Here is a 23,227-nt window from a genome sequence, read left to right on the forward strand (position 1 = left end):
AATTGATAAAATGACTCCAGAGAAGAACTATTTCCCATCAGGTCTGTTGCTTTTTCTTGCACGCACACATGCCTCCTAGCATCCATCTCTGTAGTCCCTGTTGGAAGCCATTTGGCAGAATAACCCCCAGCTGTGGTAGCATTTGACTCCTCAAACTTGTGGATGAAATGTGCACTGTCAGCCTGGAAAATTATCTTTATAAATTTCAGATAAAAAAAATCTTATTGGGTGTATATCTTTGTGTTGCAATACATTCTTTAGGGTATATATAATCAAGGGCCTTTAGTGTATCTTCTTGAGATTGCTGTGAAATTTTATTAAAGAAAAATTTGAGAGCAATTGGTAAAAAATAAAAAGATAATATTCTTTTCTCATAAAACCATATCGTACACTAGGTCTCAATACCTCTTTTCCCATTGAAATCTAACCATACTAACCACACCACACATAAGCTTCTTCCTCTATGTATCCTTCCTTCCAAAATAATATAATTTCCAAACAACAAAATAAACCTTCTGTTGTACTGTGTGTTTAAAAAATTTTATAACTATCTAAACATAAAAATACTACAATTTAAATAAGATGTTAATTTTTTTAGTGGAGAGCGGGAGGCGGTAAGGCAAAGAATAGGAGTTATTGGTTATTTTTCATTTGACCTTGAGTTGTCTTCTATTTCAGGAGAATAACTGATGCAACGTAAATATACTGAGCACAGGTGTTTTTTTCAATAATATGCATTTATAGGAAAATTATTTTCAATTTTTTTTATGGTGGTTTGCTATCTAAAAAGGTAGTCATTGTAGTAGCCATAGTACCAGAATAGTCAGGTGGTTCCTGTTAAATCAATGTGTTAAATCAATACTTTTGCCACCAGCCTCATTAAAGCCTTTATAAAATATATGCTGGTCTTTTGATTTTTAGCCATGCAATTTATTAAGAATATTTTCACACTTATATTCTCCTCCAAACATGATGTTAGACCTTACCATTGTTTTCCCATGGTAAGGGATATGGGTTCCGAGTCGGTGTAGGATTTGTTTGCATGGTAGAATTGAATGATGGATATAATAAAATGCATTAATTTACATAACTTCCTACTATTTTGGTGCTGTTATGGGAAGCTGACACAAGTGGAGGCCAAATTTAGAAGAAACCTTTGTGATTTTGCATATGTCGAATCTGCCATATAGGGTGCGGTTCATCCAATCATAACAAAAGGGAAATTTTAGAACTATTATATGTAATAAAGCCATAGGGACAGTATATTTAGGTTATTAATTGAATTTCTTCTTATTGAAGTAGTAAGTGTGAGAACTCTATGACCTCTTCAAATGCTGTAGTTTAGCATTATATTTCTCATATTTTGTGTCTTTCTTGGAACGTTTTACTAATTGGAATTGCTATCATGGGAATGCCAGTAAGCAATGGAAACTTAGGCTAAATGCATTCTTGGTCAAAAGCAAAATAATTTTGCATATGTTGTACTAAGTTGTTTTTAGAGAATACAATTCTAAAAAACTTTTATCAATGTTATATTTTTAAAATTCTCATGTGTTCTAAAATGCTCATAATTTATATTTATCTATGGTTATTTTTTGAGGATCTTAATTCAAATTTTCCTTCAGGTAAGTCCTAAATTTTCAAAATATATCTTTTCATGATTATGGTCTAAATAATCTAAGGTATAATACCTTTCAAGTTCTGAATTCTATTTATAAATTTCAAAAAAACAAAGTGGGCATATGATTTTCAACATAGAAGATCTTTTTCAAATCATTGTGTTATAGTTTAATGCAAAAAAAATACATGTCTTAAATATTAGATGGTATATTTTTTTAGTTTCAGAGAGATTTGATTTTCAGTTAATGTTTGGCTATTCCAGTTTAGCAATGGAGGCCATTTTGTAAAAAGGAATATTTGAAATGCTTAACCAAAGAGGACCAGGGAAATATCTATTTTGGATATTATGGCTTTGTTTGCTTCTTTTTTTCCATCAGATTCCTAAATGAGGACAATATCCTAAAACTCTATTTTTGGCTTCTTCCAAATATGTAGTGCATTGTATGCTGATAAGAAAATCATTATTATAGAGCATAGTTACCTACCTTAAGGTGAAGCATACCAACTAGGAACTCCCTTTTGGTGAATATGTTTTATAATTGTTAAAGGTTAGTTGTTATTCTAATAATTTCTGTTTTATAGAGCAATGATAAGATATAGAAATGCAACTAAGGACAATTAACCATTTTGTTCATTTTATTTGGTACAATTAGCTTATTATTTTTTATGTATATTATATTTTTGTCATAATATTTTGGTTTTCAATGGCAGGATATGTTATGTTATGATATTTATATTTGCGAAAATGCCCATTAAATTTTAACACCCTCATATATCTACCTAAAGTAATATGTTTAAGAAAAAGCATCCAGATCAGTAGAAATCAAGACATACAGAAATTCATAACCTTACTGTCAAATATTTCTCATTTACCAGGTCCCTCTTATTGAAATTATTTTGCAGAATAATTTGATTGATTGAATCACATTTTTAATATTAAGAAAATTTATAAACTTAGAAAGCTTCTTACAACATGAAAGTTTTACATGTAATTTTTGCTTTGCTTTTGAATTGTAATATAATGAAAGAATTTCTGCAGTTCATCCTGTTAAATTAGAAGAAAAATAGAACATAAGTTCCTTGATCTTTTACTTGTCCTTTTGGGCCTCCGAACCATTTAGAGATTGGTTGATCTTTTGTTTGTTGCCAAAGTGGATGGTGTGTGTGAATACTGTAGAGACTGTTACACAGAACCTTTGAGATCCGCCCCAGAGGTGGTGTCACCATCTTAGGACAGCTATGTGACCTGTTGCATTACATATAGAAACCTAGCTAACAGGTAAAATGAATACTGTTTGAGTGATGGGAACACTTACAGTCCCGACCTAAGCATTATAAAGCTATCCATGTAACAAAAACATTTGTACCCCCTTAATATTTTAAAAGAATAATAATAATAATAGTAAAGGAGTTAGGATAACCAGCAGCCACTGTGAACTACCATCATAATTATGCAAATTAAATACAGCATCCTTGGAGAAGGATATCAGCAATATCTGAAAATATATTAAATTTAGCATTTGTATATAGTACAGGGGATCTTGCATAACATTGTCATCCACGTGGCTTCATTCTCCAAAATGAGAATCTGAAGTCTCATATGAACAATTTTTGCATAATAAATGGACAAATCACTTTGATTTTGCCATATTGATTCACATTAAGAGCTGAACCTATCACTGATTCTAAAATGTGGAATTTGTAGTAATTTGCTCTACTTAACAAAAAGTTTTCCTAAAAAGGTATTTATAAGACAATTTTAATTTAAAAAATTATATCTCAATAACATTATCTTATTTTCCATTCATTTGCAAATACGGGCACAAGATAAAAAAAATCCCCAGTTATAAACTTGGTATGTGCATGCATGCAGTGGCTTATGCATTGGCCATCATTCTTCAAAGATTACTCCAAGGGTAAATTTAACAATATGCGTACTCTGAACATTATTATTAAACCTATATACATGGTCTTTGGGCTTTGGTAGCATTTTCATATTGAAAACATTTTATGTTAATTTCTTTATATGCCAGTTACTTTCAAAAAGGATTTAAGGCAGAATTTTGTAATAAATACACACTTAAAATAACTGAGAATAATAACAAAGTAATAGTGATATTAACAACATTATAAAATCTATGCTAAAAAAAAAGCTACAGTTAAGTGTAAGTTTTAGCTCTGAGCTTGCCTACAAGCCACAGCAAAGAGGGAAACATGATGAATTATTTAATTCTAATTATGTAATGAAAGAAATCATAGCAGTTGTTTTGTTTTTCTAGCTCTCAGTTCTGAGAGAAATATATACCATGGGACTTAATATAAAGGACATTGACCAATTTAACTGATATTCTCTGTATGTTAAAACATTTGGAAATAAAATCTGGTGGGAAACCTTTAGTTCTTTATGTACTTTCATAAAATGTAATTATCAGACTTTATTTTAATATGCCAGAAATTCATTTTAATTTATTGAGGATATCATTATTCTCAAATCAAGAAACAAAGCTGCTTTGAGAAATCTAATTTTGTACATATTATGAATCATAAGAAAGTATATTTTAAGTCACAGGCCTAGAAAATTCTAGTAAAGTCATTTTACCACTGTGCCTTATAAAATGTCTTCAGGAAGTAAAAATTAGAAACATGGATGAGATTAGAAATAGCTTAGAATTTAATGACTAATATTAATTTCCAAGTGTGTTACTCTCTTTCCTATGTCAGATTCTCTTGTCCTCTTAATTTCTACTATGAAAAACTATAAAAAGAAACAATAAAATCAAGTGGTAATCCATTTCAGGAATAAAAGATATCTGGACCTGTACTAAAATGGTTCACATCCTACCTGTAATGCATCTTTAATAGTTGTTCAAAATAGTAATTTATCATTAATAGTTGTTCATTAATATCATTTGCTTGGTTCTGAAGTAGTATGTACTTTTGTTTCTTTGGGTCAAATTGGACTGATTTTGCTTGGAAAAACCAAACTACGTAAATTATATTTTTCCCTCAACCTAATGAGGCCCTTGCTGTTAATGTAACCCTGTTTTTTGTTCCCCTCTTCTCCCTGGTGACACACACAGTAACATCAGATTGGTTGCCTGGTGTTCCAGCTGTGTACACACCACACTTTGATACTTATCCCCTGATGGACCAAGTTATTTGTATTAGAGGGAAAGTGGAGTGGAATTGAGTGTGTTTTAAGTATTAAATGGGTTTTGCTGCAATGTACAAGGTGTAATGTCAGCATTAGAAGGTTGATGGGAAAAATTTTTATCATTTCACTTTTATTTCATAAAAAGAAAATAAGACATTTTGGTGGACTTCTGGTAAAGCCTAATATTACAATTCTCAATTTATATTCTTTAGATGAAGTTTTATGGTATTATCTAAGTACTGCATTTCAGATAGCCCAAGAACTGTCTGTGTACATTAAACATTAATAGAGATTTTCCTAACTAGACCATTTTAAAAAGCCTATAGGGGAAATACTGTGTTTTTCTGACATCAAAAGCAGAGGTCATACAGAATTTTCCAAATAGAGGGGGCAAAAATCCTCTTTATATTTTGACATAGATTCCCTGATGCTAAGATCTTGTTCATTAGTACTCAATAGTGGTGTGTTCAATAGTATTACATATGATTTAGTAATATATTTGTATCATTTATATATTACTATATATTAATATGTATAAGAATACTGTATTATGTACTTAATTAGGAGAAAATATAGGAAAATGCCATTTCAAGTAAAGCTTACATTTTTTGTAGCTCACCAGCTTTCTTTTTCCATTATAATTCTAAAATTCTGTGATTATTTTCATCTTACAGCTACAAATGTAGCATATATACCTGTAATTAAACTATTATAAATAATTCAACTTGATCCTCAACATGGAGAAAATTATATTAAATTTGAAAACAAAAATACAGACTGAGACAAGAAAATTGATTTCTCTAAGAATGATCCATTTGTAGAAATACAGTGTATCTTTAGTCTTGTGCATATTTTTTAAATGTGGCAGTTACCATGGAAACCACATTCTTTGGTATTTGGTTCACTGTTAGATAAGGAGTGTTCCTTTTAAAGACAAACCTTCTAAATAACATATAAAGTATTCCCTTTGAATTGGCAACTTTGTGTCAATTAATAATGATTGCTTTAAAAATCTGTCTTTTGTTCTCATTATACTTAATGGATTTCTTTAGGAATATTAAAATTGTTCTTGAAGAAGAGGTAATTAAATGCAGGAGATATTTTAAATAGGGAGTAAAATGTGATCACTCTGCAGTGGTGAAAATTGGGAGGATTGCAGGGAACCACAAGTCATTGTGTACAGTATGTTCTGCCAAACATGAAGTTTTTAGTCATATCAGGTGTCTAAGTCTCTAGCAATAATATAGTCAGATTAAGTAATCTAAAGAGATGATGACATCTAATTATTTTCCATTTATAGATAAGGAACCTGCTATTCAAGGGCACTATTTTATCCAAGGTCACAGAACCAGCAAACCAGGGATTCTTAATCTTAATTCAGTGTTCTTTCTATCATAGCTTCCTCTAAGAAAGATTCTTAGACTTTTGGAGAGATTTGGACATAGCAAAAAAAGGAACAGGTTTACATGTGAATCTTTGCTTAGCATGGGAGAGACAGACAGTGGTACTCTTTGTTCCCCCATGCTGAGATTCTCATAGCAATTTGCATTTCTTTCAGTGATTTGCTGTACTTGATGTTGCTATAAAGTCATAATTGAATAAAGCTGCTTCATTTCCAGTTTTAGTATGTAATGCCTCCTAGAACAACACTGAATTTTTATGTTTGTGTGTGTTTAACAGCAACAAAACAATTAATATTTACTGTGTAATTCCCATGTGCCAAGCTCTTTGCTAGGTCCTTTACATTGCGTTATCTATCTCATGAAACCCTTTAATACCTTATGAGCATGAAATTTCCCACCTAGAAACTGTGTTTTGACCTTCTTATCTTTGTCAGAAGACGACTGTATGTTTCCATTTTATCAATGAGAAGAGATTCAAAAAGCATAAATAAATTGTGCAAGGCTTTATAACTACTAGCTAATGTACTGGAACTCATGGCAGTCCCCTGCCCCGTATGCCTGCTTATGTATTAATATGAGCACATTGTCTTGGAATTTTATTTATTCTTCATAAATGAATTATATGTTTAATTTTGGATTGTCAATATATTACTAGATTTAAAATATTGATACTCATCACTCAGACTATATAAATCCAAATCAAGTTTTAGCCGTTCGTTTCATTCTTTCTCCAAAGCTACAAGCCATGACTATGTTTTTATTTTGAGATAAACTCTGAAGAGATATGCATTTCTTAATATTTTCTTTGGAATAAAATTTCTTCCAAAAAATTCCAGAATTTGTAGAATGAAAAAATCAATACATTTTAAAAACGAGTCCTCTGTTGGTTTTCACATTATTTCTGAAATACGAAGGTATGCCCAGAGTAAGGATCCACAAAGATTTTAGGTCAATGGGGCTGATCAAACACTAGAAAACTGCATAGGAATTTGTCTTTAGTACTGGTGATGTATAGTTTGTTGTGAACATGATAGGTAGATGTTTGTTATAGTCACATGCTGATTTGGAATATTATATATGATCCATTCATTTGACAGAATAATTTTTAAACCTCAAAGAGTTCACTGTTGGTATTTTTTTCCTCCGTAAAGGAACCTACATAAGGATCCTATTGCATAACAAAAGCTAGTCAAAACCTTTTAAAAATGAGGTCAAGGATGGTTAAGTTCACACCTGGAGACTTTTTCCTTAGAAATATAAGGAATAATTAGAAAATGTTTTTCATTAATACGCCTCAAAAGCAGTTTCTTATGCTGTGTTGGCCTAATTCTAGAGCTATTTTGGTCAAAATGAAAATTTTAAAATGAATACTTTTTAAAAATAAATACTCCAGAGATAAATCATTATTCTATGTGTTGAATGTCATTTTCATTGACATAAGGAAAAAATGCCTTTAGGTTATTTTTAGCCTACTGGTTTTCCTTCTTTTCACCTCTGCCTCAATGAAATTTTCAAAGAATATTGGCAGAAATTATCTTTGAGGAAATATTGGATGCATAACTCTTTTTCCTTGATGTCTTGGAAAAGTCATTTTTGGATTTCTGACTTGCTCAGTTCTGTAAGAGACATCCCTGATGTCTTCATTTGTATATCTGAGGTAATTTTTTGTGTCAGAGAGGTTGAAGCCAAAGTACGAGAAATGATTGGCAAAATGGTGATATCATCCAATGTTCAAAGAGCTGGCAAATAGAAGCTTATTAAACTGTCATTTTGTCTTCCATTCAGCACTAATTGGAATCATGCCTAGTTGCATTATATGAAAGATATTTAACACCTGAGCATTTTTCATGACAAAAATGACATAAATTGATGTCAGGAAGAACTTAAACTCCTATTTGAAGAGAAGAGCAAGGCATTACATGAAAATAATAGTCTATTTTCAAAGTTATTTAATATTTGTGTACAGAAAATATTTGAAAAATATTGTCATTAAGTGGAAACTTTTACATAATAAAAATTGGCCTGATTGAGCCCCAGAGTGTTGAAATTGGTGGATTAATGTGAAACTTGAGATACTGTTTTTCAGTTGAAAGAAATATTAAAATTCAATGAAAGTTATTTTTTTCACTTGTTTTAATAATTAAATTATTTCCTGACCTCTTGAGTGCTTTTGGGTATTTGTATACTGGGAGAGTGGGAAAGATGACAAGAAATCTGAAAGAAACAATATAACACAGTTGTATTTGTGGGGTTTGAAAATGCATGTTACTTTTTTTTTGTTCATTTTTGTTTGTTTTGCTTAGGTATGAAGTCAAGGCCTGGAATTATTAGTAATATTTAAATATGAGTTAATGGTGCCCTCAGAGAATGAAGTTTGCTGAATTATGTGGTCTGGATCTGGGTCTCTTCCCTTGTTTGTAGGGACAGTTTCGATGCAGCATTAGTCTTGAGGGTGTGTGTGTGTGTGTGTGTGTGTGTATGTGTATGTGTGTCGGCGTCCTTCCCACTGATAGCATTGCTGTGTGCTGCAGAGGACCTTTCAGGGAACAGGGAACTAACAGTACAGCCAGGACCAGCATCTCAGAACAGGGAATTTTCCAGTGGAAAGACCTGAAAGTTGCAAGTCTTTAAAAAGGTTAATATTAAACTGGTGATTCGTTCATCTTACGTTTATTCCTTAAACTTACAGTCAGTATTTATTAAAGAAACAAACTCCAGATCGCTAGGGTCAAGTGGGACTTTATTTATTTTGTTATTTTCAAAGATGCCATTTAATGTACAAAATGCATGTGTTCACCAAATGTTTCCTGAAAAGCTAATTTTTCTGAAATGTAAATGTTCTCCTCACTTGTTGAGCTAATTATATGATAGCTCCAGATAGAGTGATACTGGCATGTACAACAAGATAAGTAGAGTGTGAGGGTTGAAAACTTTTGCTCTTCAATTATTCCAAAATTACTGCCAAAGCTGTCATTGGATAGAAGCTGTGAGTTCAAAAGGTGGAGTGTGTTCCAGGCTCCCCTTTTAAAGTCAATCCTGATTGTGCATATGATGTTTCAGACTTTGGGTGAAACTTGGATATGCACTCTTGTAATTTGACCTCTATAACCATTTATAGCATACAGTAAAAAATCACCATCTATTCCCATAATGTTGGTGTTTCTTAAACATTTATTCAAATCAGAAATGAGTAGTAGAGTAAGTCTTCTCAAAAAAATCCTAATTATTGTTGACTATTTTGATTGCTCTTTAAAATCTCATTTTTCCAGGTTGATATTGATAAAATGGAGTGCTGTCACTTGAAAATTTTGTAATTACGACTCTTCAGGTGATTTATAAGTCAAATTTATTTTCATATAAGTTTTCCCATCTAAAAATTAAGCAGAATTATATATAAGGAATTTCCCTATGACACCAAATTTCTTTAACTTGATTTATTTATTCCATTAAGAATTTTGGGGTGCCTACCCTGTGCCAGGCCCTAGGGTTGTGGTGCACACTTTTAGGATGTGCGTTTCACAGCCTGGTTTAATGTGAATGTTGACCCAGAGTTGTACAGGCCATGGCCTATGTGGTCCTAAGGGTCCTGCACTGGGTACAGCAAAGAACAGGATAGGCCAGTACTCTGTTCTAAAGGAACTTAAACTTGAATTGGGAAAGACAGACAAAAACACAAAAAACCAATCAACAAGGAGAGGATCGCATAGCAATAACTTGCAGGTGGAGAATTAAAATTGAGAGATATGATAGAGTGACCAAATGAAGATGTTAGCTGGCTATCAAAGAAGGCCTCTCCTAGGAAGAAGTATCTCAGTTAAGGTCTGATTGATGAGAAGCCAGCCATACTGAGGGAACAAATGGTGCAGAGAGCCTGTAGGAAAGGAAGTTTTGTGTGTTCCAGAAATGAAAAAGGAGGTCTGTGTGGCCTGGGCATAGCAGGCGTAGGGAAGGATGGAAAGCAGACACAGGGCTTTTTAAGCCCTGGTGAAGAGTTTGGATCCAATTTTAAATGTGATGGGAAGACAAAGGCTTTTAAGCAGTAAAGTGACACAATTTGATTCATGTTTTTAAAAGATCTCTCTGGTTGTTGTGAGCAGTCGTGGATGTCTGTATGACATGTGTATTTGAGTCAGTAGGGCTTGCTGATGGATTAGGTATGGGGAGCAAGGGAGAGAAGAATTAAGGGTAACTCCTACAGTTTTGGGTTGCACAGCCTGATAGATAGTGGTGTCAAGTATGAGGAAAATTGGGCCAGAACAAAAGCAAAAGCAAGAGTTCTGTTGCTACCAAGCTAAGTGTGAGCTGCATGTTATACATCCAGAGGGAGGGATATTGGATAGGGAGTTGGATATGCAGGTCGGATTCCATAGATATGGATTTGGCATGTAGATAATAATTAAGGCATGGGCCCAAATCCAATTACCAATGTCTTGTTGAATATGAAGACAGAGGTGCTGGTTCATGGCCAGTCTTTATTGGCTCTGTAAGCCTGAGTTAATAGAGGCCAATTAAGAGGTAACCTTACTATCTTTAATCATCATTGTTCACACCTGTAATAGTCACTCATTCATTTAGTGGCAATCATTGAGCTCCTACCATGTGCCAGGCCCTCTGCTAGGACCCAAGAATATAAGAAAGTAATGCTTCCTGCCCTCCAGCTTATAGCGTATGAGGAAACAGGTATTGTGGAACTTTGATAAAAGGAAGGTATTAATAATATGATTCATAACAACAGAGATGAGTAAATAATGCCTTTCTTTACCACAGACAAAGGATACCTCTTAGCACATATCAAAGGGCACAAAGACTAGGAGACTCAGTAACAACTCTGCTCAGGACAAGCTCTCCTGGCTCTCAAGGCCTCATGAAGGCACCCTTTTGCCAGTGACACCACCTGATTGGTGTGATGATTTAATCACGCCCTTTAAGGAACCTTCTTTACCATTCTATGTTGTGGAAGAGGATTAATACCCTCTTGGCCCATTTCTGCTGTCTAGAAACTTTGCTTATATGGCTGTATGCCCACTGGGTGTGAAACTTGTAACAATATTGGCATCTTTCTGAGAATGACAGAGAATGGAAAGAGAAGGTTCTATCCTGTGGTCTCCTCTAGCATGCTCATCCTTCAGGCCTTCTAGAGTTACAGAAAAATGCAATAAATTGATAAAGGGGCTTTGAGCTCAAGAAAAGAAGAGATGGTAATAATGGGTGTGGGGGCCTAGGGTCAGGGGAGGTTATCAGAAAAGGTTACATTACAGTAGATATCATATACATTGAGTTTTTGAAATGAATAGAAATTTGCTATGCAAAGTAGAATGGGAAAAGCATTCTAAACAGAAGGAGCAACATAATTAATACATGGAGAGCACTCTGTGCTATGTTGAAAAGTCTGGACTGATCCCCTTAACCAGTGGTCTCCAATTTGGGGTTTATACTGTCTGTCTATGCTGCCGTTTCTACCTCTGCGGTATCACTTCCATTTTCCCACTTTCATACTCTACTCATCACACTATCTGGTAATTATTTAGAACAGTTTTCTCCAAAGTGGGGCTCATTAGGGGATGGGAAGGAAAAAAACTGGAACATCTATTTATGTGTATTTGAATTTTGTCCTTAAAGTATCTATTTTGTGCAAATTTTTATAATGTGCATAGTATATTAATATAGTAGTGTTACAAATTTATACGTATACACACTGTGTTGTGTGCCCCAGTATTTTATGATAGTAGTATCCAAAGAAAGTTTAGAGACCATAATTGTCAACAATCAAAAGTCACTGAAGAATTTTAAGCAGGGGATTAAGAACTGGAAGGCAGTGAGACTGGAGCCTGGGAAACTACTTGGACTCATCCTAGTGAGAGATGATGAGGGCCTTAGCCAAGGCAGTGGCAAAGGGGAAAGTTGATGTGGCAGTGAGGGACAGAGAAGAGAACCAGAGTTATGGTTTGATGTGCCGTAGGACATTTAGGTGTTAATCCCACTTAAGCAAGTAGAAATATAGGACTAGAGTTCAAAAGAGAGCTCTCCATCTCCATGGGAAATAAAGATTTGGGTGTCACGGTCATGGATGGTAATGGATCCCAACAGTGAAGATGAGATCTCCTGTGGAGGGGAAGAGAATGAGAAGAGAAGACAGTCACTGGTTAAAGGGAAGGTGGAGGAAATAAAACTGGACAAGAAGACTGAGAAAGTGAGTCAAGGGAGGTAGAAAGGGAACCAAAGGAAAGTAGTATTTTGGGAACCAGGAAAAAAAATAGCAATACTACCTAACTCCTGGGTGGTTGTGAGAATTTGAAATGGGCAAATATTTTTTAAGAACTGTATCAATGCTAGTTTATTTTTTTCAAGTTGTAAACTGTGACTATACAACATAAATGGACTACTTCATCAGATGAACAAGTCTCTGAAGGCTGACTCTAAATCGTGTAATTCTGCGGTTGGGTGTGGTCTTGAGATCAGGAAGTTCATTTCAGAGACTGAAAACATAAGATCCAAATGAATGAAGCAACTTAGGCCATTAGTGGTGGAGTCAGGCGTGATGTTCAAGCAGCACTAACCCAGGTTTATTGAGTGATGTGAGGAGGACCAACACCCAACCCAGCCTCTCCAGTCCTGCTGTTGCTCCTGAGAGCAGTAAGGCTTCATGTCCCTGTGCCAGAGCTGGGTACTGACAAAGGTTTCACACCTCACCTGGGGAGGCAGGGATTGACTGTCAGGATCACCCAGTGAGCACAAACTCAATTCTGGCAGGAAAAAAAAAAAGAAAGAGGTTTTGCCTGGGCCTGAGAGCCAAGAGTTTAAGGAGCTGAGATCAGAGGGAGAACATATCTAGCATCAGCTGACAGGAGAGCCAAAAGCTGAGTGGAAGCTCCTCTGAAATGCCCAGAGTCTCAGCCTGAGTCACTTGGCTGTGAGAATGCTCCCACTTTAAGTATTCTACCAACAGCCCTGGGATCCATCAGTTACATTTGCTAGCATTAAGTAGAATTTGTTTGGGCTGAGTAATGTTCTCCCTCTTGCTTGCCCTTTTCTTTATTTTAATTTAATGTATTTGCTTTGAATAGGTAACTCATGAATGCATTTAAAAATTCAAAATGGATCAATATATACAATAAAATGAATACTTAAATAGGTGATTCATGAATACATATAAAATTTAAATGAATAAAGATATATGGCAAAATAATGGTCTTTTTAAAGATGAAAATGTATCTTCCAGGGTTCTTTCATTTATCCTTTGTTTCTTCCTCATTTGCTGAATATCCTCATGTACCGGTCACTGTGCTAAGAGGAAATATACAAAACAAAGACAAAGCCCTCCACAGGAAGGGTTCTTGTCAGGTAATCTAGTAAGTGGATGCAGCATCACACCCCATACATACCCCCAGTAAGAAGAGTGAGTATGCCTGAAGGAATCCGGGAAGTCTTCATAAAAGGAAAGAGCTAAACAACATTGACCTGGAGAGGAAAATAGCTGTTGTAGATGCTGTATTGTGAAATTGTTTCTAATTAAATTGCTCCCATCAAGCTGAAATTATTTAACCACTGGAGAAATGGGAGTTTTGACGGATGGAAAGAGCATAAAAGGAGAAGGGGAAAGGATATTGCAAGAGGATAACCTCCTGGTGGGATGCAATAGGGGAGTTTTAGTCAGAAGACTTGGACATCTGGAGGTGGGGGGAGGGAGACTAAAAAATCTGAGAAGTGCAGACAAGGAGGTAGAAGGGTGGTGAGGCAAACTTCACCTGCTTTGAAATTGTGGCTAGGGTTAGTAATGCCAAAACTATAGTCACCTAGAGACCTGAAAGAGGAAACAGCCCCTCCATCAGGAAAATAAACTCCAAGATGCTCCTGTCCTCAGAGAAACCCAGGGGAGCAGGTGAGAGAATTACAAGTCAGCTTTTTAGGGTCAAGCTCTAGGCCTCCTGCCTACTGAGAGATCTGCTTCTCTGGGTTGGGGGGTACTGCTTACTCCTCCCCATTTCCCAGGTCTGTTGCCTGGTTGTGCTTGAGAATGTTATTCCCCCTTTTCTACACCCCAACCTGAGCTCTAGTACCCCATCTGCTTAGCTGCCTCCATGGGTGTCCTTGCAGCACTGCTAAAGGTTAGTTTTCAGAAGCAAACAGGTATATGTGTAAGGGTTTGGCCAGTCATGGCTGTATAAGGTTACAATATATGGAAGGGGCCAGTACTTCCAAGCCCTTGGTCCTGGAACAGTGTGAGATTTTGACATCTACTTTCAGAAGAATGGTTATTTTCATTAAAATGTGATTTTGTTGTACATAGAAATAAAAACATTTTCAATCAGAAGTGACCTAATTTTCATTTTTCTGTATACAATTTAGTTTGAGAAAGGGAATTAAGCAGAATATTATGTACTAGACACCTTCCCATGCTTTCTGGGAGAAGGTGGGTATATATTATCTCAGTTTTTACAGATGGGAAGACAGACTAAAGCTATCCAGCTCTTAAATGAAAAGACTGGGATTTGAACCCAAATCTGTCTGACTTCAAAGCCCATGAACTCTCTGTCCCCTGCACCTCATCATGGATATAAATTACAGACATACTCATTGGTGGGAAAGCCTTTTTTTCTGCAACTGCACGCTAGATACTTGCGGTTAACAATTCATGAATATTGTGAGGGTAATTTCACAGAACAAATCAACTTGACATGTCAGAACTATTTAGAAGGGCAAGTAGTTTGGAAATACTCTGAGTCCCTCCCCCTAAATCTTTGAAAAGTGTCCCCCAGCATTTTGCATGTGGTATTATAGCTCTTTCTTTTTGATTAGATAATAATATTATATTGTAGTTATAGCTGCAATTTTTCCCCCTAAGCAACTCTTTCACTTCTGAACCCTATGGCAGCCCATGGTTGTTTAGATTGAGCTCAGGAATGTTTTAAAACATTAATTTGGTTTGACATGACTTGGTGCACAAATTAATTATTCAGGCACATATTGTTCCATGTACATGAAAAGAATAAAACTGTAGTGAATTGCATTGTAACTACCACATGTGAACTGTAATGTTACTAGCAAACAGACTATTAAAGAACAAAAGCTGGCAACATATAGTAATTCTGAATCAGGCCAGTCCCACAAAATTAGCATAAATATGTGAATCAATCAGAATAGTTTTGGACTTCCTAGGAAAGTGTCCCTATTCTTATCTAGTTCTAAAAGAATGTGAAATAAACTATTCATTTAACCAAGTATAAAAATATGTCTGCTATGCAGTTATAATCATATGTCATTAATCAGAAAATACTGCAGAAACTCTGACAAATTAAAAACACAAGGATGTGTCTGCAAGGGTTTTTTTTAGCCATTAAAAAGCTGCTTCACCTCTCAGGCAAGCTCTTTTATGGCAACTTCTTGCTCAGTGTACTGACATCTTCAAAGGCTCTGACATCTGTCGGCCTTTGAACTACCATTAAAAAATATTATCCCATTTCCATTCTTTTATGCCCATTTTTTTAATTATAGCCCTTCTTTCAAGTTGGGAACATGGTTGGTTTAAATGATGCTGTCCTTTCGTTTTCAGCCACCCAGCTGCGGTTTGAATAAATTGATGTAGAATCAAAGGCGGGACTTTAAAGGAAAAAGGTTTGATGGACTTGGACTCCGAACCAGATGAGGTTTTATGATGAAAAGGGTTTAATCCCAGCACAGGCATTGCTTCTATCAGTTGAGCAGTACAAAGTAATTCATATATATAGGTTCACGTGAAATGATCTATTTTTTTTAACAGCACAGATCTCTTCAGGACTTGCAAATGTGGCATTAGCTAATATTCAGAGAGCTGATTTCCTTTCATCCACCAGAAGCTTATGATTATAGTACAGTTCTCGAATTGGAAATGAGAGCTGCAACACAGATTTAAAGCTGTGCTGTCTGATTTGTATTCAATATACATGTCACTGCGGGACAGGCTAGTCTGGGCCAAGCTGGTTCAGTACAAGGAAAAACAGTTTCATCATCTGAGATCCTTAGTCAAAAATATCACAGCTAATTAAAACAGCAGTCTCGTGACTACTAGCGGGGTGTTTGGTTGATTGGTATCTGTTAAAATTTGACATGAAGGATTAGAAGATGCAGCCTTTCTTTTATTACATATTCTTCATGCAGTGTTAATATGTTCAAGTGCATTGCAGGGTAATGAAGCATAATCAGCTAACTCACACCATATTTTTTACAAAGGAAAATGACATAATTTTTTTTTAAATTACTTATTTTGCATTAAGATGTTCCTTTTACTCTATTATTGATCTGGAAAAGAAATCATTTATGAAAGCAGATTTCAACATTGTCTTTGCTCCTATACTATTGAAGATAAATATTATTATATCTTGAGTCAAATGTAAAAGTAAAGTGAGTAAGTAGTTTAGGATAATTACAAACCTAGAACGTGGATCCAAGTCCACTTTAAAGTAAAAACTGATAATTTTTAATGTTCTAAATGTAATTCAGAATAAATAACAATCTCAATCCATTAGAAAATTTTCTCAGGATAATGAACACCTGCTTTATATTAGAAATTTGCTATTTCTCAGAGTTAAAAATGGTTTTTCCATTTACTTGAAAGGTTCAGTACTATTTAATTGTACAGGCAATAATTCTACATTTTTTCATGTTCTTCAAATAGAATTTTCATTTGAAACTACAAATTAATATCTAAACTATAGTTAGAATAAATTCTGAATATGTATAGTTTTAAATTAGTAAAGCATAAACCCTTTGGGAAAACTTCTATAGATTACAGTCTATGATCTACCTCATATTCTAGAATGTTTTATTTTTTTTCTTCGTCTCCTTAGAAGAAAGCATGGAATAAAATACTTTCCATATAGGTTATAACAGGAAATACATTTAACCTACTCCGTATATATTTTCTGTAGATACATGAGAATATACTGAATTACTTGGAAGAAGTTGGATTTCTCACAGTATGATCAGTGTTTTTCACTCTGTATTCCTGTTTTATTTCCCTCTTTTTTATGACTCTGTGACTTTCATAGCTGGGTTTTCATCACTGCATATATCGGTTTCACGTTTTCCTGCTGAATTATGTCTGCACCTTTCCAATTTGTCCTAGTTTTCCTCCTCCTTCCACTCACTTCTCCATCTTAGTTTCTGTTTTCTCCTCTAGCTCCTCTACCTTATGTTAAATACTGGAGTATGGGCCTGCCCCTTTTTTTCTCTCTTCATGCTTCTGTTAAGTGGTTGCCTGCATTTCAGTGGCCTTGAATAAATGTGTGCTAATAATCTCAAAATTCCCATCTCTTATTTGAGATCTAGACTCAAATATCCAGCTGCCTCTTCTTATCTTCTCTTAGCTTACTCTCAAACACTTCAGACTTCACAGGTCTGTAACTGAAACCTCTACCTATCCATCTTCCCTGTGTCTGTAGATGCCATTACTATACACTCAGTTCAAACCAGAGCTTGGAAGTTGTCCTTGATTTTTTCCTTTCTCTTAACCCATTGGTAAATACTATAGATTCAGCCCTCAAATCAACCTCCAATCTCTTCACTTTCTTCACTGCCACCCACTGCCCTAGTCCAGGCTGCTACATAATCTTCTGATAGTTTTGCTTTCTTTCTTGTTCTTCTCAACAGCCATAATGATCTTTTTCAAAATGTAATTTGGATTAGAAAACTCCTCTGCTTAAAATCCTTCCATAGCTTGCACTTAGAGTAAAGTCCAAACTTCTTACCATGAGTTGCAATAGCTTGCATGATCTGACCCTATTGTTACCTTCCCAGCATATTCTCCTGCTGGGCCCCATCAGAACACCTTGTTTGTGAACTTCATAACAGCTTTCTCAGTGTATAATTATTTCTTTCTATTTCCCTAAATAGAGCCAGAAAAGAGACTTTATCCATTTTTCTCACTTCTGTATGCCCTATACCTTAAAGATTCCTAACAGACTGTGACCTCATCAAACATTTGCACGTGGCTGTATTAATGGAGGCAGATTCACTGAGCAATAAGAACCACAGGAAAGCCAAGATAGGCCCTCTTGAGGTGTCAGAGTGGCATAAGAGCTGAGTTAGGTCACAGGAAGAGTCACATGGCTTGTGCTCTCAGGAAAGCCACCAATTCATTTTAGTTTTTTGGTTTTGTTTGTTTGCTCTTTGGTGGATAGCATTGTCAGTATATTTATCATTCTCATCTCTTTGTGCTTTCACATTTCTAACAACAAAAACATATGTGTAGGATAAGTCCATAATTACTGAAATGTCATTATCATTAACATGTGTGTGAATTCCAGAGGAGGGACTATATTTTATCTGTTTTGCATCCTGAGAACCTACTGGAGGACCTGGCCCAAGTGCTGATGCTTAATCAATGAATGAATTAACACAAATAAATTTAACTATTCTGCAGAGATTGGTTTAGGTCTGGGCTTTGCTTGTTTCTATATCATATTTTCTAACTCTCAAATTTCTGAAATATGTAAAGCATGTTTATTAAGTCTCTAAAGAGTAATGACTTCAGAGAACTGGTTACCATTTTGGTGATATGATTAAAATTAAAGAATATACATCCAACAGGTACTGAGGGCCTCCTTAGTTTCAGGCACATTGCTAGCGGCTGAAGATGCAAAAATGAATAAGACACACTTAATCATAAGGTGTAAAAGACAAACCAATATAAAATAATGTGCTAAGTGCAGTATTTAGGGACATAATTAGTTGTCATGAGCCATGAAGAAGCCATTCTGGGAGGGGGAAAAGGGTAGGGCTGGTGTTCTGTCTTTCAACACTGCATCTTCCCTGGGCACTGCTTTTGTGGAGTTTAGTTCCACTTGAAAAGAGTATAATTTTCCTCCTTTATTATTCTTTTAATGTTTTTCATTAAATACAATGTTATTTTACCTTCGTATAATTTCTTCCTGTGAGGCTGCCATGTCCACAAGAAGCAGGAACATAATCAACAAAAGTCCCCTTTTTAGTTCTTTGCTGAAAGCCACCACAATCAGCCAAGGAGTGAATTGTGCTACTGATTCCTTGGTGGTGGAACAGTATTGCCACATCGTCTTAATTTCCTCTCCACAATTTATATGCATGTCTTCAGAATGGGGTTCAGTATAGAGAATGTCTTTAATTTTGTGATCTCCTTGTAGTGATCATTGAAATTGGTGTGGTTTGACCTTTTAGGTGCTTCTCTGGTACATAAACTAAACTCAGTACGTAGAAATAATACTTTCATACTATTGATGTGTTGCCACTATGAGGACAGATGTGGTATTTGTGTCATGGTGTCCTGCAGTACCACAGAGCCATCACTTGTTCTTTTCATCCATGTCCAATGGGTATGATGCTATAATTAAGGATAGTTATTTGGCAAAGGGAAAATAGTCTGAGATCATCTTCAGGAACTTCTTTAGCTCTTTTCCAGGCAATAAATTTACTTTCAAGGGGTAAAATAATAAGACGGTTGTTTGAAGCTGTGTCTGATGGCCAAAGGGAAAACATGCACACATGCATGTATGCTCGTGCACAAACATACACACAGAGCCTTTTTTCTGCTTTGCTTCTGAAGTTAATGTGTGAAACTTGGCTATGTCTGTACTCATAAAAATGACACAAAGGGGAAAAATACATGAGCTATAATAAAGAAAGTAGCATAGCTCTATGTTCCAGAGAGCCTTTGACTTCCTGTTCCTATTTTTTGTTTTTACCATGATTATAGACTTTTCTCATTTGAGATTGAGTTCACTTTGGAATTATTAAGTATTGCTTCTTTATTAGGCAAATACTCTGAGATTGAACAATCAGAAGATGCTATCACTTCAATAGAAATTGGTATTGGACACTGGCCACATGTTGTCTCCATACTATGGTCAGGGGTGTGAGACAGCCCTACCTTTAGAGTACCTATTCACACCTCAAAATTATAAGGTTGTTCATTGCCTCTGTCAAGGATGTTTTAACTCTAAATCAAGGAACTCGGAAATCAGACAATCTTAGCCTCTTTAGAAGAGACCATCATTCTAACAGTAGATTGTCATCATATTTCACAGAAAAGAAGTCATGGCTTGCACAATCCATTGAATTAATGGAAGCTGCCTTTGCACCTTGTCTGCCTCCGTAAGATAGCCATCCCTCTTTAAATTTAATTTTTATTGTTTTTTAACCTCTCATCTATTTTCAATATTTATATTCTTCAAAATAGTATTTGTATATAGCATAATAAATATCATGATGATATCCATTGTCGTGACTTCTATCTAATATTTTAAAGAAGTACCTATCTCTGCAGTAAGATAAAAAAGAAAACAAATGATATGAAATTGGAAATCAGGAAACAAACTATTAATATCATAAGCAATATCAATAATGGTTTGACTGTCCCTAAGTCTATTAATAATTAAGCAAAATGGATATAAAATCCATTCAGTGTATAAAAATCAACTGCATTTTTATTCATTAGCAATGATAGACAACATAATTTAGCAATATTATTTATAATATCACAAAAACACAGGGTTGGCAGAAATAAATTTAAAAAATATGTTGTCTTCTGAAATTTCATCACTGATGTGATTTGCACAGTCCTTTTCTAGCTCTGGAAAATTCTCTTGGATTATTTCTTTGATAATTTCTTCCTTCTAGTTTTCTTCTTGTTGTTTATTGTCTTTTGTGGGGCTCCTATTAGTTGTATGTCAAATGTCCTGGATTTGCCCTCATGACTCCTTTTCTTTCATCTCAATTTTCTTTTCATTTTGTCTTTCACTCAGTGTTTTTGTAGATTTCCTTCCCTACATGCTCAGGAATCTTATTTGTAAACTCTGAAAGATCTGTTTGTACTTTTTCTATTTATTTTTTGGAGCATCTTGTTTTCATTTTATGGATGTAATAAATTTTCCTCTCTCCAAGTCTATGAATTACATTGATTTTTAAGTTCTATTCCCTGAATTATCACTTTCCTTCAGGGTTGGCTTTTCTGTTTATCTTTATATTTATCTTTCATATTTATTTGTGTTGGCTTTTCTTATATGCTTGATGATTCTTGTTTTTGATTCATATTTACAAAAGAGAAATGATGTTTTAGTTTCCTGTTGCTATTGTAACAAATTGCCATAAGCTTTTATCTTGAAACAAGAGAAATTTGTTATTTTATAGTTCTGAAGGTGAGAAATCCGAAATTAGTCTTACAGAACTAAAATCAAGTTGTCAGAAGGCCTGGTTCCTTCTGGAGGTTCCAGGGGAGACTATTTCCTTGCTTTTTTCAGCTTCTAGAGGCCACCAGCATTCCTGCTATGACCCCACATCACATCCCCTTTCCTCTTCCATGTCACACTGCCTTCACTTTGACCCTTCCCCACCCCTTGCCTGCCTTTTATAAGGACCTTTGTGATTACATTGGGCCCACATGCATAATTCAGGGTCATCTCCTATTTCAAAATCTTTAGCTTAATCACATATGCAGAGTCCCTTTTACTATGTAAGGTAACATAATCACAGGTCCTCGGGATTATGACATGTGGACATCTTTGGGGAAAGGGGTGCATTATTCAGTTTACCACAGATGGGATAGCGGGTAGCTGACTTGTTGTGTAAGTAGAATTTCTTTTCCTTCCCACCTCCTAATATGTCTCTCCCTGAGTGGGAATTCAGAGTGAGTTCTGGGGCTGGGGTAGGTAGGTTAGAATTCAGGCAGCTTAAGTGCTAGAATGGGAAGGGGCTTTATTTTGAGGTTGCAGAACCCACACTATAAGCCATGGGTTTCCCCAGATTGTTCATTCAAGGTTTTTTTTAGGGAAGAGCCTTCTGTTTTTTTATCTGGACTTCCTATAGTCTGCAGGTTGAGATGGGGCCCACCTTCTCATACACAAACCTTCAGGTGCTGGTCGTTATTCACACCTCTCACTGGTATTTTCACTGTCTTTACGGTACCTGAGCCCACAGCCTCTCAAGAGCATATGATAGATAAATACTCTGCTGAAGCTTCCCCACTAGCCATGACTATCATAGCCTGTTCCATCCCTCAACATCTCTATGTAGTCCTACTTACTTTGTATCCTCCAGAAAGCGATTGAAAGCTCTTGTCAACTGGTGATTGCCTGTTCCCATTCTCTTTCTTTTTACGGTTGGCTTTGGTTTGTGTATCTGTAGTTTTATTTTACACAAAATCACTTCTTAGAAATTCACTAAATTGATTAAAGGTCAGTAAAAGCAAACTTTTTTTTTAATGTTGTATATATCTGCTGCATCTTTTTTTCAGCTTTATTGGGGTATAATTGACAAATAATTGCATATATTTAAGGTGCACAATTTGATGTTTTGGTATTTGTATACATTGTGAAATAATTACCATAATCAGGCTAATTAACACACCTAACATGTCACAGTTACCATTTTCTCTCTCTTTGTGTGTGTGTGTGTGCGTGTAAGTGTGAGAACATGTAAGATCTACCCCTCGTAGTAAATTTCAAGTATACAAAACAGTATTGTTGATTATACTAACATTAGTGTATATTAGCTCTCCAGGACTATTTATCTTGTATAATCGAAATTGTATCCTTTGACCAACATCTCCTCATTTCTCCCTGGAGTGGGGGTTGCCCCTAGCAACCACTATTCTGTTCTCTGCTTCTACGAGTTTGACTATTTTAGATTTCAAATGTAAGTGGCATCATATAGTATATTTGTCTTTATGAGTCTGCTTCTTTCACTTAGCATAATGTCCTCCAAGTTCATGTATTTTGTTGCAAATCTGAGGATTTCCTTTCTTTTAAAGTGGAATAATATTCCTGTGTGTGTGTGTGTGTGTGTGTGTATTATTATATATATATATATATATATACACACCCCACGATTTTTTATACATTGTTTATGGATAAAAACAATGTTTATGGATAAAAATGTCATCTATTGATGGACATTAAAGCTATTTCCATATCTTGGCTATTATGCATAATGCTACAGTGAACATGACAGTGAAGATCTCTCTTCAAGATCCTGATTTAATTTCCTTTGGATACATACCCAGAAGTGGGATTGCTGGATCATAAGGTAGCTCTATTTTTAATTT

General features: G+C 35.2%; 1 protein-coding gene across 4 annotated transcripts in view; it reads left to right on the top strand.

Annotated features, from left to right (window-relative positions):
• The window catches only part of CEP112 (centrosomal protein 112), a 376,462-nt gene that overhangs the window by 164,552 nt on the left and 188,683 nt on the right, over nt 1-23,227 (top strand). The window lies entirely within an intron of this gene.

The sequence above is a fragment of the Eulemur rufifrons genome, chromosome 9 (genome assembly GCF_041146395.1).
Source record: "Eulemur rufifrons isolate Redbay chromosome 9, OSU_ERuf_1, whole genome shotgun sequence".
In the NCBI taxonomy this organism is placed as follows: domain Eukaryota; kingdom Metazoa; phylum Chordata; class Mammalia; order Primates; family Lemuridae; genus Eulemur; species Eulemur rufifrons.